At 35.5% G+C, this 13,799-nt stretch overlaps 1 long non-coding RNA gene across 1 annotated transcript; it reads left to right on the forward strand.

The window, feature by feature from the left end:
- The first annotated feature begins 7,371 nt into the window (after nucleotides 1-7,371).
- Nucleotides 7,372-13,597, forward strand: LOC140168194 (uncharacterized). Its single transcript, XR_011861157.1, has 4 exons — nucleotides 7,372-7,811; nucleotides 8,682-8,799; nucleotides 10,910-10,996; nucleotides 11,860-13,597. It is a non-coding gene; the product is annotated as an uncharacterized lncRNA (long non-coding RNA).
- The last annotated feature ends 202 nt before the right edge of the window (nucleotides 13,598-13,799 follow it).

Genomic DNA, 13,799 nt, shown 5'->3' on the forward strand with positions numbered 1-13,799 from the left:
ATGATAAAAGATATCGTTACAGTTGGTTACGATCAGGGTAACGCCCGATTGTCGGCTACATTTGCCTGTTCTGTAAAACTACCCCGGCCAGCTATCTACGTTGACCCCCTTCACCAGGTCACTTGTGCCTGGCCGAAGTTTCGTCAGCGTTATCTCCTAAATTTTAGCTGGTAATGCCTAGATATGCTCGACATAAAAAGAGGACGTACTCTCAAATACATTTCAGGAAGTTTACAATATTAGGAAATTGAAAATGGGCCCGGTAAACACAAATAAAATTTACCTTAATTTTTGGCTAAACTAGTTTACCATTGAAGACCTGAGCGCAAGAAGACCGTAAGTCCATATTTGCCATTTTGAGATATGATCGTTTAAACTTTTTTAAATAAGTATAATTTGGAAACAAAAAAAAAAAAGCCATAATATGTACTCAGGTACATGAGTATAGGCAAGAAGAATCATTTTGTACATGAACCAAGTAAATAACTGTAATATTGATCGATATTGATCGATTTATCATTTTTGGATTTACGGTCTTCTTGCGCTCTGAATCCAGATGTTGGAAATATTTATATATTTATATATTAATATATATATCTATGTGCAAAGACGAGCAATTTGACACCTTGTTTGTTGAATTTGAAGGTTGTTTTAAAATTTGACCTCAGTTGACCTTTAACCGGACGTGACCCTAAAACTCATCAACCGAGCTCAAAATATATGATAAATTATATATTTTCGTAATCGTTGTGATGAGACGAGTAATTTGACATGTCTCTTGACAATCATTTTCACGTGACCCCTATGAGGAGGGGGCCGAATGTTAAAAATCATCCCATAATTTCAAAACCACCTGTAAATCAATTTCTTCAAAAGTGGACTTACAGTCTTCTTGCGCTCAGGTCTTCAATGGTAAACTAGTTTAGCCAAAAATTAAGGTCAATTTTATTTGTGTTTACCGGGCCCATTTTCAATTTCCTAATATTGGGGTGAGGTGGGGGTTAAGGGGATACGTTTGTAAAGGTTGTCATGTATTATACATATTAAATTGGAATCAGTTTTGATTGTTATTGGAAAGCCTACATCTTCAAAATGCGGCATAGGGTCTTCTTAAAATGACCATAAGTTATTGTTATATGACTATGACATTAATCGACAAATTATTTGAATTATATGTTGCATTTTGATGTGCCAGTCATGTCATAATCACTGGAAACTGATAGCTAACGATCATTTTGATACAGTCTGTATGCGATTTGTTTTCCACAAAATGTTTTGAGCTTAGAATTTGAGCGTGATTAATATTGTATTTATTATGCATATAAACAATTTCAATGGGCTGGTAGCTAACTTTTGGTTGACATTTATACATTTATACATGAATGAACATTAAAAGAGCTCTAGGCTCATGTGTTATCGTAAACATAGGGAACGGCGGGTAATCCCGCTCTTGATATTGGTATGGTTTATGTTGTTACGTTGTTTTAATGTGTAGAAATATGCTTATTAGGTTTTCGGGATTACCCCAGTCTCGCCTACAGCTTCCTCTTCATTTACTTACGTCATTCAGCCCGCTGCCTTGAAAATTAATTTCGCTTCGTACGAGCCCGAACTTTACCAACACATTTTTTTTCAGGAGAAATACGCATAAAAAATTGCAACGAGTGTCAACATGTAATGTAATCATTATTCTCTTCGAATGGAGTTAAATTTGTTTTTGCAATAGATATATATGCCTTTTAAGGGAAATTTGATACCATTTCTGATCTTATTATACAGGCCAAAATTTCAATAGATGCAGACTTGACATTTAATATGGAATAATGTTTCGCAAAATTCCAAGACTGGTCTGGTAGAGGTCTGCATAAACAGCACGGGCTAAATATTAATTGGGCTGTGTCAGGAGATGGTGTAAAATATATAACTGTATGACAGAAAATGTGCTTTCTATTAGTTTACATTATGGCGCTCATTATGTAGTGAATTAGCCTAAAATGGCGGATTTAAGGAGACTAAATTTTCTTTTGTGGGGGTAAAATTTCTGAATTTGAGCGACATTATTCTGAAATTATCAAATTCATTGAAGTTTGAGGCGTGATTTTACTGAACCTGAATACCAATAAGTGTTCGTCTGAACTGAAATGCACCTGTGATCTACCAGTTTTGAAAGTGGGAGGAGCTTTAAAACATATGGCTCTTAATGGTTCCCTGTGGCCAAATGTTATAAACTTACTGTACACAAAGAAACAGTGTGAGTTCATTGGACAACCAGGAATCCACACAGTTATTTTGTACCGTAAGTTTGTAACATTTGACCCCACGGAGACATTTAAACTTTCTGAGTACGTACAGCTTCTAAGAGCCCCATTTTAAGCTCCTCCCCTGCTCAAAATCTTGGTACATTTTAAGTGTATTTCAGCTGGGATGAATGCCAGTTGCTGACGAAGTTTAAGAAATATCACCTCAAACCCCTATAGATTTGATAATAACAGAACCATTTTGCATAAAGTCTGAAATTGTGTCCCCACAAAACCTAAATTCAAGGCAAATTCGCTACATTATGAGCACCATACTGTAAACATATGGAAAGCACATTTTCTATCAAAGAATTATTTTACACCATCCCCTGACACACCCCAATTAATATTTAGCCTGTGCGGTCTATGCAGACTCCGTCCAAACCAGTCTCGGAATTTTGCGAAAATATTCCATATTAAATGTCAAGTCTGTAATATAAACAATAGTGCAAAAACTGTGAAAGACGATATAACACGATACCATTTTGAACAATGCAACTTTCATTGTAAATTTTCATTGTAAATTTAGAATTTCTTTAATTTTATTTCTTTCACTTCCTCATTTGTCTTTTCTTTCTCGCTTTCGGTTATCTTATTCTTTTTTCTTTGCTTCTTTATTCAAAGTATATTATTTTTTCATATTTCTTACATGCTTGTTACTTGTTCCTGCTATTTCTTTTCTTTCTCTCTTTTCTATCTTGGTTTTTTAATCTTTATTTGCTATTTTTTGTTTCCTGCTCTTCTCTCCGGAACTTTGTTTCGTTGCTTCTTTAATTTTGCACATTTTTCCTTTTATTCGTTATTTCAAAATTTTTGTTCTTTCTGTTGAAAGTTGTGAAAAGTATTTAGAGAAAGACAGGAGGCTAGAGAATAACGGGAGAAGCGACGCATTCCTGGTTTGCTTAGATCTTTGGGCTTAACCATTTGTTTCTCTTTGTTCCAAACTTTTACGTTTATATCATTCGTTTAACAATAACATTTATCACGTTATTTATATGAATTAGTGATTTCCATGATTCTGTTTTTATTTTCTTTGTATTCCCGACATTACATTTCGAAAGTTTCTTTAATATTAAACAATATGTTTTCCCAGTTTATTTGTTCATTCATTTAAAAAAGTGTCTCTCTTTGGACAATCGTACACCTTTTGTGGAGAAATAATCAAATTTGCACACAATTTGTTCCAGTTCGAATGTTACAATAAAGAAACATCAATTCTCGCTATTCGCAATAAGGGCGCCGCCAGCGGATTTTGCGATGTAATCGTGATGTATCATGGGAAAAGGTCGACATCAAGTCCGCGCAATACGAATATTACCATGCTATTACATAGGAACACGTGACAATATTTTTAGTTTGTCAATATAACGGTATTACACGCAAATCGATAGAGAAAAATTAATTGTGCACATTTCAAATCACATTATTAAGTATTATTGAGTATCGATTCGCGTGTAACACCTTTATTTTGACAAACTAAAAAATATTGTCACGTGTTCCTAGTAATAGCATGGTAATATTCGTATTGCGCGGACTTGGATGTCGACCTTTTCCCATGATACATCACGATTACATCGCAAACCGCTGGCGGCGCCCTTATTGCGAATAGCGAGAATTAATGACGATACCCAGTTAATCAAGTGCGATCAAGAAAATTGAGTCTTGAATAATGATTTTTAGAAATATCCAACAATAGTATTCAACTTTCTTTGTATGGTATTGTTCTAAGCAATACTGATATGGCCTATTTCTGGAACAGTAAGTCTCAGAATGGCTTATATAATGAAATTAAAAAAAATATCGGTAGGCATCATTTTGGTAGGAATCGTTTAAAATATTATAACTGCACTAGGCCTATACAAGTAAATGGAATATATTGTTAAACAGTCGCATAACTTTCAATGAATCTTTTATTTATGTTGCTCTATCAGTCTATTGGGATTTTCTTGCAAAACTGGTACACTAATATAAATATTTTAGCAAGACACTTGATTACAATTACGGCATAATTGTGCTTTTTTGGTTTCGTTTTGCGAATTGGGAGATGTTAATAATTTTGGGTTGTTTAGTATAAATGTATTTTTTATAAACATTGTTAGTGCAATATTAGCGTCTGTTTAAATGAATGAAATGAAAGGTACTTTGTAAAAGCAAAATAATTATTCTTGTCTTTTATACTATCAATCATAACAGTCTTACCCCTGCTTAACAAAATTCAACAATATTCAATATCCAATGCAATATCCTCACTAAAATAAAACTCCCTCAACCCACATGATCACAAATTGACACGGAAGCTTCATAACATTCATTTCAATACAATTAAATTCAATCCAAAACGGTCCTATCATACACCTCCCCCACATATCTTTTGCATCTTCCCCTCTTCCATAGAAAAAAAAATCATTCTAATGCCAAATCTAAACACCATGGAATTCACAACATCACGACCAAGCTCACATTGGGCGCCCATTCCTTTTTTAACCCTTACACCCATAAAAACCACAGAATACCACGATGAAAAATTCTGCGCATGCATGCATCCCAGGGTCTGCGATGACGCAATCACCCTAAGTGTCAAATGCGCACGGAATTGCTGGTCGGGCAGCAATTAGCCGTGTAGCTCCCGGTCCGCGATCGTGCGGTTGGCATGCGAGGGGTCAAAGGTTCGAAAATTCTTCTTCTTCTTGACTTTTTCGGATCTTCTGTGACTTCCGATAGCAAAAAACCTGGGTCAGTGTTAGGGTTAGAGTAATTTTTACTGTCAGTCTTTATCAATTTAGAGCTTTTGGTAGCAAAAATGTGGTATCGAATTGGAGCTTAATAAGATGCTGCACATGACCTTGTCATTGAAATTACATTTACGACGGGTTACGTAGGTGAAGACTTTTTTGTTATGAGTTTAATACTCCTGCATTCCGTCTCATTCATCACCCGTATACAAATATCAACGATCAGTTTGTGCCTGCTAGTTTATTACATATTACACGTTAGTTTATTACAAGATCCAATGCACATGGCTTCAGTTTTTTATTGAATTAAGCTTCTTATAAGCCAAAACTTCAATAGATAGTATAAACAATATTGCAGAAAGTAGGCAGCCTTGATGTAGAGGGGTGTACATCTTTTTATGAAGGAAAACAATATGATACCATACCATTTTGAACAACACAACTTTCATTTCATTTCAATTCATTTCATTTCCTCTTATCCCATTAATCTTTCCATTATAAAGTTAAAATTTCTTCTTTCTTTCACTTCCTCATATTTTTTTTTTTTCTTTTTCATTTTCGGTTTTCTTTATTCTGTATTCTTTGCTTCTTTCTGCGAATTACTATTGTTTTATCTTTCATACTTTTCCTTGTTCCTGCTATTTCTTTCCTTTTCTATGTTGGTTTGTTTTCTTTATTTGCTTTTTTTTTGCTCTTCCCTATCACTGCCGTATCACACTACACCAATTTTGATCTCCCGCGATCAATGTCCTAGTTATACTACTTATGATATCGGTGCAAGTCATCATTATTCTGTGATTATAATTTTCCTTTTACTTAGTGTAAAGCGCATTGAGGAATCTGCGATTCACAATGCGCTATATAAAATTATTATTATTATTAAATGTTTCTTTAAATATGTGGTTTCTGCAACCGATCCGGAAATTCGTCCGTCATGTCCGTGTGGAAATGATACGAGGAAGTGGTATTCATATACAATTTAAACCACGCATAATCTAATGAAAGGTCTAAGCGCCTTCACAAACTACAGCCAGGGTGGAATAGTGTGAAAGTGAAGTAAATTGTGTGTTTTTAGCTTTTGTTTCTTGGAAGTGTCTGAACAGTACGATTTTACACGCTTATCTGACTTATTTCTACTGAAGCATACATGATGACAGCAAGGAAAATCCTGCTTTATATTTTGGTAGTTACAACCTATGTAGCATCCTCACGTAAGTTGGGTAAAATCCTTTACTTTTATTTGGATAAAATAACAAAAAAAAAGTACCCTAAAGATGGACTGCTATATTATTTTGGTAGAGATACGCACAAGAAATTGACTTTTTTGTTAAATCGTATAGGCCATTGCGGGTAGACCTGTGACGTATATATTTGTATAATACTGTACAGTAACATTTTGTCAAAAGTATAAAAACGTTTTTGGCAGTGTTTTTATACACTATTTTGCATGAACATTGAAATGTCGTTAATGTGTTTTGATAAATTTTGATAATAATATATTCTTATGTTTATTGGTAATGTCACGTCACATTCAAGATGTTTTATACATGTATATCCTGCCCTGCGAGAACGGCTCACCAATACGCGATGTAGTACGAATACACAAACCCGGGGCAAGTCCTATAACATACTTTGCTAACCAGCTTGCAATACTTATTATTATTTTCCATAGATGCAGGTGAGGACGATTCACGACGATTGCAAAATGAATTCGTATTCGCGATTCCGTCTATATATGAGTCACCTCGGGATCCCCCTCATGTAATAATAACTACATCTTCGTCAGTTCCAATCTTCACTACACTGACCATCCCTGGTGTGGGATATAATGTTAACAACACCATCACTAAAGACATGCCCGCTGATATTCGCTTAACAGAGGCTGAAGTCGGTCAAGACGTACATCTTCGTAAAGGAGAACATAAGCAAAATAAGACATTGATACTAAGATCATCTGGCAAAGTGTCCGTTCACGTTATAGATAATGAACTAACAAATGGAGATGGGTTCGCAGTCTCGCCAAATTCACAACTTGGTATGGAATACTATGTAGCCCCTTACGAAAATGCAATCACCAAAAAAAGCTTGCGCAGACTTGCAGCAAGCATGTACACGCTTGCTGCAAGCTTGTGCAAGTAACAGCGAAGCATGCACAACCTTGCGCAAGCACTATGCAAACTGCACACACTGCAAGCATTGAGCTTGCGGATGCATGCAAGTGCTTGCGAAAGGTTGCGCAAGCACTTGCAAACTGCACACACTGCAAGCATTATAAGCTTGCAAAACAAGCTGCATGCATCCTGCAAGCATCAATGTGCTTGCAAGTTGTAATTGCAAAACAAGCTTGCAATGCAAGCACTTGTCTGCTTGCAATGCAAGCACCTGTTTGCTTGCAATGCAAGCACCTGTATGGTGCTCCTATAGAAAGGAGGGATCTGCAACCATCCATTAATGTACAATAACAATGGCAGCTCACACATTCAAATGGGATGACGGTTGGTGTTGCAATTTTTGTCCAAATTTGGGGCTAAATTTTGCGTTACAGAAAAGGAATTTTATGGGGTCCACTACCAATTGAGGCTGGGTATCGCCATCGAGACGACTATGACAGTGACAGCGTAGTTATGGTAGTAAAAGCTTTTAAGTTTAAAAACATCAAGCAGATTCATGCATGAGACAGTCAATGTGATTGTGAGATGATGTTGCACAATGTACACGCACGTCGGACACTGTGTGATCGATGATCGGCTGATGAGTGGCAGCTTGAGGTGTGTGAACTACTGTAAGTATACAGTCGACATTTTGATTTCATTTTTGAAATAAAATTGATAAGCTTATACCTACAATATCTGAATATCATCTTACTACAAATTTTTTTCGAGTGAAGTCCTACAATGTACATTGTACATCATTTTATACGGTACTGTATGATGTACATGCATGTACAGTATTGTATGAGAGGCTACAAAAAATGTAGCATGAAACTATTGCATTTGGTTTTTTTTCAGTACGGTACGGTTTACTTGAGAACTCTAGCTTTGAATTTGCAAACGTCACACGATACGCATGAACGATAGTTTTACTCATCCGATGCTAGACTAGTACTAGAGTGCGGTATGTTGCTATCGTTTTTCGGTGGAACAGCGTTGACATTTTTGCAATGGATTATGTATTTCTCATTCTCAATTTCTGTTAATTTTGTATGATGTGCATGCATGTACAGTATTGTATGAGAGGCTACAAAAAATGTAGCATGAAACTATTGCATTTGGTTTTTTTTCAGTACGGTACGGTTTACTTGAGAACTCTAGCTTTGAATTTGCAAACGATACGCATGAACGATAGTTTTACTCATCCGATGCTAGACTAGTACTAGAGTGCGGTATGTTGCTATCGCCGTGGAACAGCGTTGACATTTTTGCAATGGATTATGTATTTCTCATTCTCAATTTCTGTTAATTTTGAATTTGAAATTTTGGATGAACATGATTTCAACAAATCTGCTGTTGCATCTTTTGAGAAAAAAAATTGCCTTGTATTTTGAACAGTCTAAATTTTTTTGAAGTGCATTATTTTGATGCAATCACCCGTCATGATCGGCTGTGTTTATACAATGTACTTAATTCTGAACTTCCATTGCTTTACATTACAGGTGTCATGCTTCAGCGAATCTGACTAGATTTTGAATGCAACATGCAGTCTGACAGAGCTAACAACGAATGTGAAGCAGTGAGCAAATTTGTGGCTAGACTTCAGTTCTAGAGAGCAAGGTACGGTAGATCAGCGTTGTTATTTTTGCAATGTTTTTCACTCAGTTAAATTATTTGGACATTAATGGATGATTACTTTGATGAGTCAAATGTAGCTTTTACTGTCTTTAGAGCACATGATGAGTCAAATGTAGCTTTTTACTGTCTTTAGAGCACATGAGCAAAAGTTGAAAGTGCAATTTTAACAACTGTTTACTCCCGAACTTCCATTTCTTTTAATGGGTGTCATGCTTCATTGATTTCTAAGTCTAGATTTGAGCTAGCAATGACTCTATACTATAGCCTATAATCATGTTGTCTTTGATGCAAGAAATTGACGGAATGAAAGAGTTACGGTACTGTTCATAACAGGAACCATGGATCACTGTACTCCCCGGTAAGTTGCTCGAGAAGTCGCTCACCGATCATGAGCTTCACATTTGAGGCTAGAGAACATTGCATTAGAAAGCTAACTATAAAAAATTATTAAATTTGTGTACATTGTGGAACATTCAACTACGCTTGTTACTCCGCGACTAATCATGCTAATACATGAGCGTACAACGCGCCCATATTAGCAAGGTTATCTGCGTACACCAGCTTACCACACACAGCCACACAAAGAGTATGTTCCACGATGTACACAAATTAAGTACCGGTAATTTTTCTATAGTCAGATTCATTGAAGCATGACACTGTGTAACTGGGAAATAATTCCCTGTAAAACCCGCGTGAACCAGGGGCTTTTTACAAACTAGCCCTTGGTCCGGTGCTTCTTATTTCTCAGCCATATACACAACAAATTTTCTCATCCATTGAATAGCCCCTGATTCATTAAAAATAGCCCTTGGTTCCCTGTAAAACCCTGGCGCTTCTTAATCACAGCCTATGTGTAAAGCAATCACGATAGACAATCGCATGAAATATGTTGCTAAAATTGCACTAATAAAATTTTGGACTGTTCAAAATAAGCAATCTTTACTCAAAAGATACGACTCAATAACTTTCATCATTAATTTAAAACAGAAAATAAACATTGGTTCCAAAAAATGTCAACTCTGACTCTAACTTCAAATGCGTACCATGTGCAAATTTGAAGCTAGAGTTCTCAAGTAACTCCCGGGATCACTACAATGACTACTTGATGATGTTACATGTATGCATTGGGCCATGCATCCTGAACTCGCCGACTTTGGGTCACATACACCTTGATTTTTCTGTCATGAGTACGGTACCAAAGGTCACATTTGGAAATCTATACACCCTATGATAGTAAAAGTATACATTTTTTGAAAGCTATTGATCCCAGGAATCTCAAAATGGTGTCAGAACTAGTGTAGGGTGTATGTGGAAAGAAATAATGTAAAAAATGCAAGCAATTTTTTCATTTTAAGATGAAGCTTACTTGGGTTACCTTACGGTTACTGATTTTCATTCATATGTACCCCTCCATTCTTAATGCAGTTTTAAAAAGAGAACATTAGCTTTCTAATGATATCGCTTCATGATAGAAAACAAAAATGGGCTGAGCGCAACAATATCTTAACTCCAATTTGGGCAAAAATGAGAGTATGAAAATGTAGCTAGCAACACCGTCCATTTGACAGCCACAAAATCTTAACTCCACCATGGTATATACACAATACACAGCTGAAATATCAGGCTCCTGAATGTGTCACAGCAACAGCATCTTAACTCCATGGAGCTCTATAGTGTTTGCATTGGCTCTGCAGGGGATCTTTTGCACTCGGCACCACAAAATCTTATCTCCATGGAGTTACGATAAATAATGTTTTTTTGTGTTTTTCTCAAAATGGCAATTTTGGAGTTACGATACTCTTGCGCTGAGCCCTCGCAATGTGTATTTCAGAAAATGGCTGGTGGATTTTTTTATACCATCGCAATGCAAGATACTGTGAACTACCAAATCGCAATGTCAGTTTAAAATAGTTGCTAACCGTAATATTTTAATATAAAGGCAAAAAAGAAAACATGTGCATGGTCTGCAATTTATCATTTTTTTTAAATAATGACTGCATCTACATTCTCCACCACTCAAAACCTACACTCGATCAGACTCGACAGCTTGTCAAATGCCATTTTTAAATTATTTCATGCATTTTTTACACAGGTACTCTGATTCGTTTTCTGATGATGCAACCAGGACGCTTGAAAAGTCCAAGACTCATTGGATCACCTTTGTTCCATAACCATTAAGGTACCGGTATAGGACTTTTTTTGTTTTTGCTATAGCCCCCATATGAAATGTATTTAATTATGTTTGTACTCACTCAGGTAGCATTGTGTGTGAATTTTACATCCGAACTAAGTGCTATTCTTTTTTATGGGCATGTTAGTGTTTAAAATGGCCCAAAATGAGGGTTTTTCAATATTGCCGTCCATTTCTAATCGTCACCCCCATAGACTTTACATGTAAAATAAAAAGGCTCATACAAATTTAATAGCACCTAGTTCGGATGTAAAATTCACACAAAATGGGTTTTTGAGTGATTACAAAGATAATTAAATACTTTTCATGCGGGGGCTATGTGGATTTTTTTTAATGTATTCCTTATACAATGAAATTTCACAATAAAATGTCCATTGGAAACAAAGGTGGGATACACGACATACACACTGAAGTCTGGAGGAATTCATTTAAATACTATGGTATGGCAATTAAAAAATGTGTGACCCAAATCACCAGTCTCATAGATCATCCGAATCAATCATCCCCTTACTTTATCTTATCAGAATGGAGATTTTTGCATGGATCATTCATATTTTTCTCATATAATCCAATGACATTTTATAGGGTCTACAAAAAATGTATATGGTGGGTCAGGTATTTTCACGTCTCTTTTTCTCATTTTTGAATGTTCATCAAAACGATTTGTGTTGGTTTAATTGATGGGGGCTATGAAACTAAAAGTGAAATACTTTAATGATCCTAATTTCTCAGTTCTCATAGGCACAAAATATTTTTTCAGAATGGTGTTATTTCAGAGATGTGTAAGTGGGAATATTCATTTTGCTAATTGAAGTGTAACTAACAGTAACTTATCTACAATTTGCTTTCAGTTGCTGCTGAAATGTGACCCAACTGTGGCAGGAATAGAAGACAGACTTCAAACAATTGCAATTCATCAAGAAGAAAATGCTCTACATAAATCAGCCATGCAAAATGACAAGTTAAGATGTTACACAAAAAAGTCATGTGAACCTTGCACAAATTTTGCCTGTCAAAGATGGATTTATCTGGGTCATGCACTTATGATGCACATGAAACTTAACTTTAAAGACCATTTTTTTTTTTATTTTAAGGCAGTGTAAAATGGATCCATCAGAACTTCTGATTGTGGTATTAAATTGGCAAAATATAAAGAATAGTTATATCCGACGAACCTTGACTTTGGAGCTCTTATGGGCAATACATTTGTTAGGCCTCATGAATATCCAAAAATATACAGTGGAACCTCATTAACACAAAATTGTCAGGGCCTCAAATTTTAATATTTGCAAAAAGGGTTTTGTGTTATCAGGTCATTTGTTAATATTGTACATGTATAAAATATGCTCGGAACTTGAAAAACATTTGGTGTTATCAGGAATCTTGTGTTAACAGTTTTTGTGGTAACCAGTTTCCACTGTATCTACATTGTACAATAATATGTAACATCATTTAAGCCACATTAACCTGCCTTTTTATTGTTTGATTTAAAAATATGAATTGAAGATTTTAAAAAAGGGACATTTGAGTGTGTTTGCTGGGTGAGTGACTATTCCATTTTTCACCCTAATGTGACAGTGAAGTCAACGCGTTGAGAAAGTTGTTTCGCTTGTGTATCTATACGGCGTCTTTAAGCATGTACGCCGGCACTTTGAGCGAATGCTAGCAATTTTAAGCTGATGCACTCAATAAAATACGCACTGATGTCGCTGCCACATTAGGGTGAAAATGGTATACCTATTGCCAATGATGCTTATTTATGACATCTGGATAGACTTTAAATATTTATACTGCAAAATGTAATCAGCATGATCAGTAAAATGTTTTGAATCTGTCAAACCACCGGTCAAAACCAAGCAGTTTTTAGCTAGACGACAGTAAGTTTTTAGCATGGTTTTGACGGATTAAGTTAATTTTAGTTCTTTATTCACCAAACCTGCTGTATCTATTGAAATGTATGATCAGTATTTTTTTGGAAAATGTGTTGCCCAGGTGTGCTACGTACGTAGCTATGAATTAGGTAAAATGATGTGCAATGTTTCCAACAATTATTATTATCATTATTATTTATCCAGTATATGTCTTTCATGCTTGATTAGTTAAACGCTTAGCTTCAAGGTGTAAGTGGGGAACCAAAAAAATGCAACTGTGAACTACATGTAAAACAACTAGGGTGCAAAATCAATGATTAAGGTATAGCCGGGTGAAATAACTACACATGCAGAAAGTTATTTTACAAGATTGTACTGTTACTTGAAACAAAAATTTAATTGCCAACAAAGACAATTTAGATGTGAAATGTATCATATTTGTTTGAAAATATATCCAACCATAACATGTTACTGAACATTGTAAACAAGTCTAGAAAAAATATTTTCTATTATCTGTATTATTTCTTAGAAACAGCCAAGTTTTAGTACTGTGTCATGAAATTTGTTCAATCTCAATCTCAATAGTTCATGAATGTAAACATCGGTTAAACCGCTCTAAAATATGTGTACTAGTAAAATATTAAAGCGAAAAGATGGCAAAAACTGATGTATCTATTTGAATAAACTTGAGGACTGTGCTGCAGACAGATTGAAGAAACATCAATGTTATGTAAAATTAGTAGGTTTACACTTACAGTAGGTTTACAGTTACAGGTGAAATACATATTTCCAATTAAATTGGATCTGATGTCTATATCCCACCGTGCGCACATTTGGCAAGTGCATTGCAAGCTTTCACATGGCTGCGTATTGCAAGCTTGCGCATGCTTGTGAAAGATGGGCTTGTTTGCGCATGCATC

This window comes from Amphiura filiformis, chromosome 13, assembly GCF_039555335.1.
Source record: "Amphiura filiformis chromosome 13, Afil_fr2py, whole genome shotgun sequence".
Lineage (NCBI taxonomy): Eukaryota > Metazoa > Echinodermata > Ophiuroidea > Amphilepidida > Amphiuridae > Amphiura > Amphiura filiformis.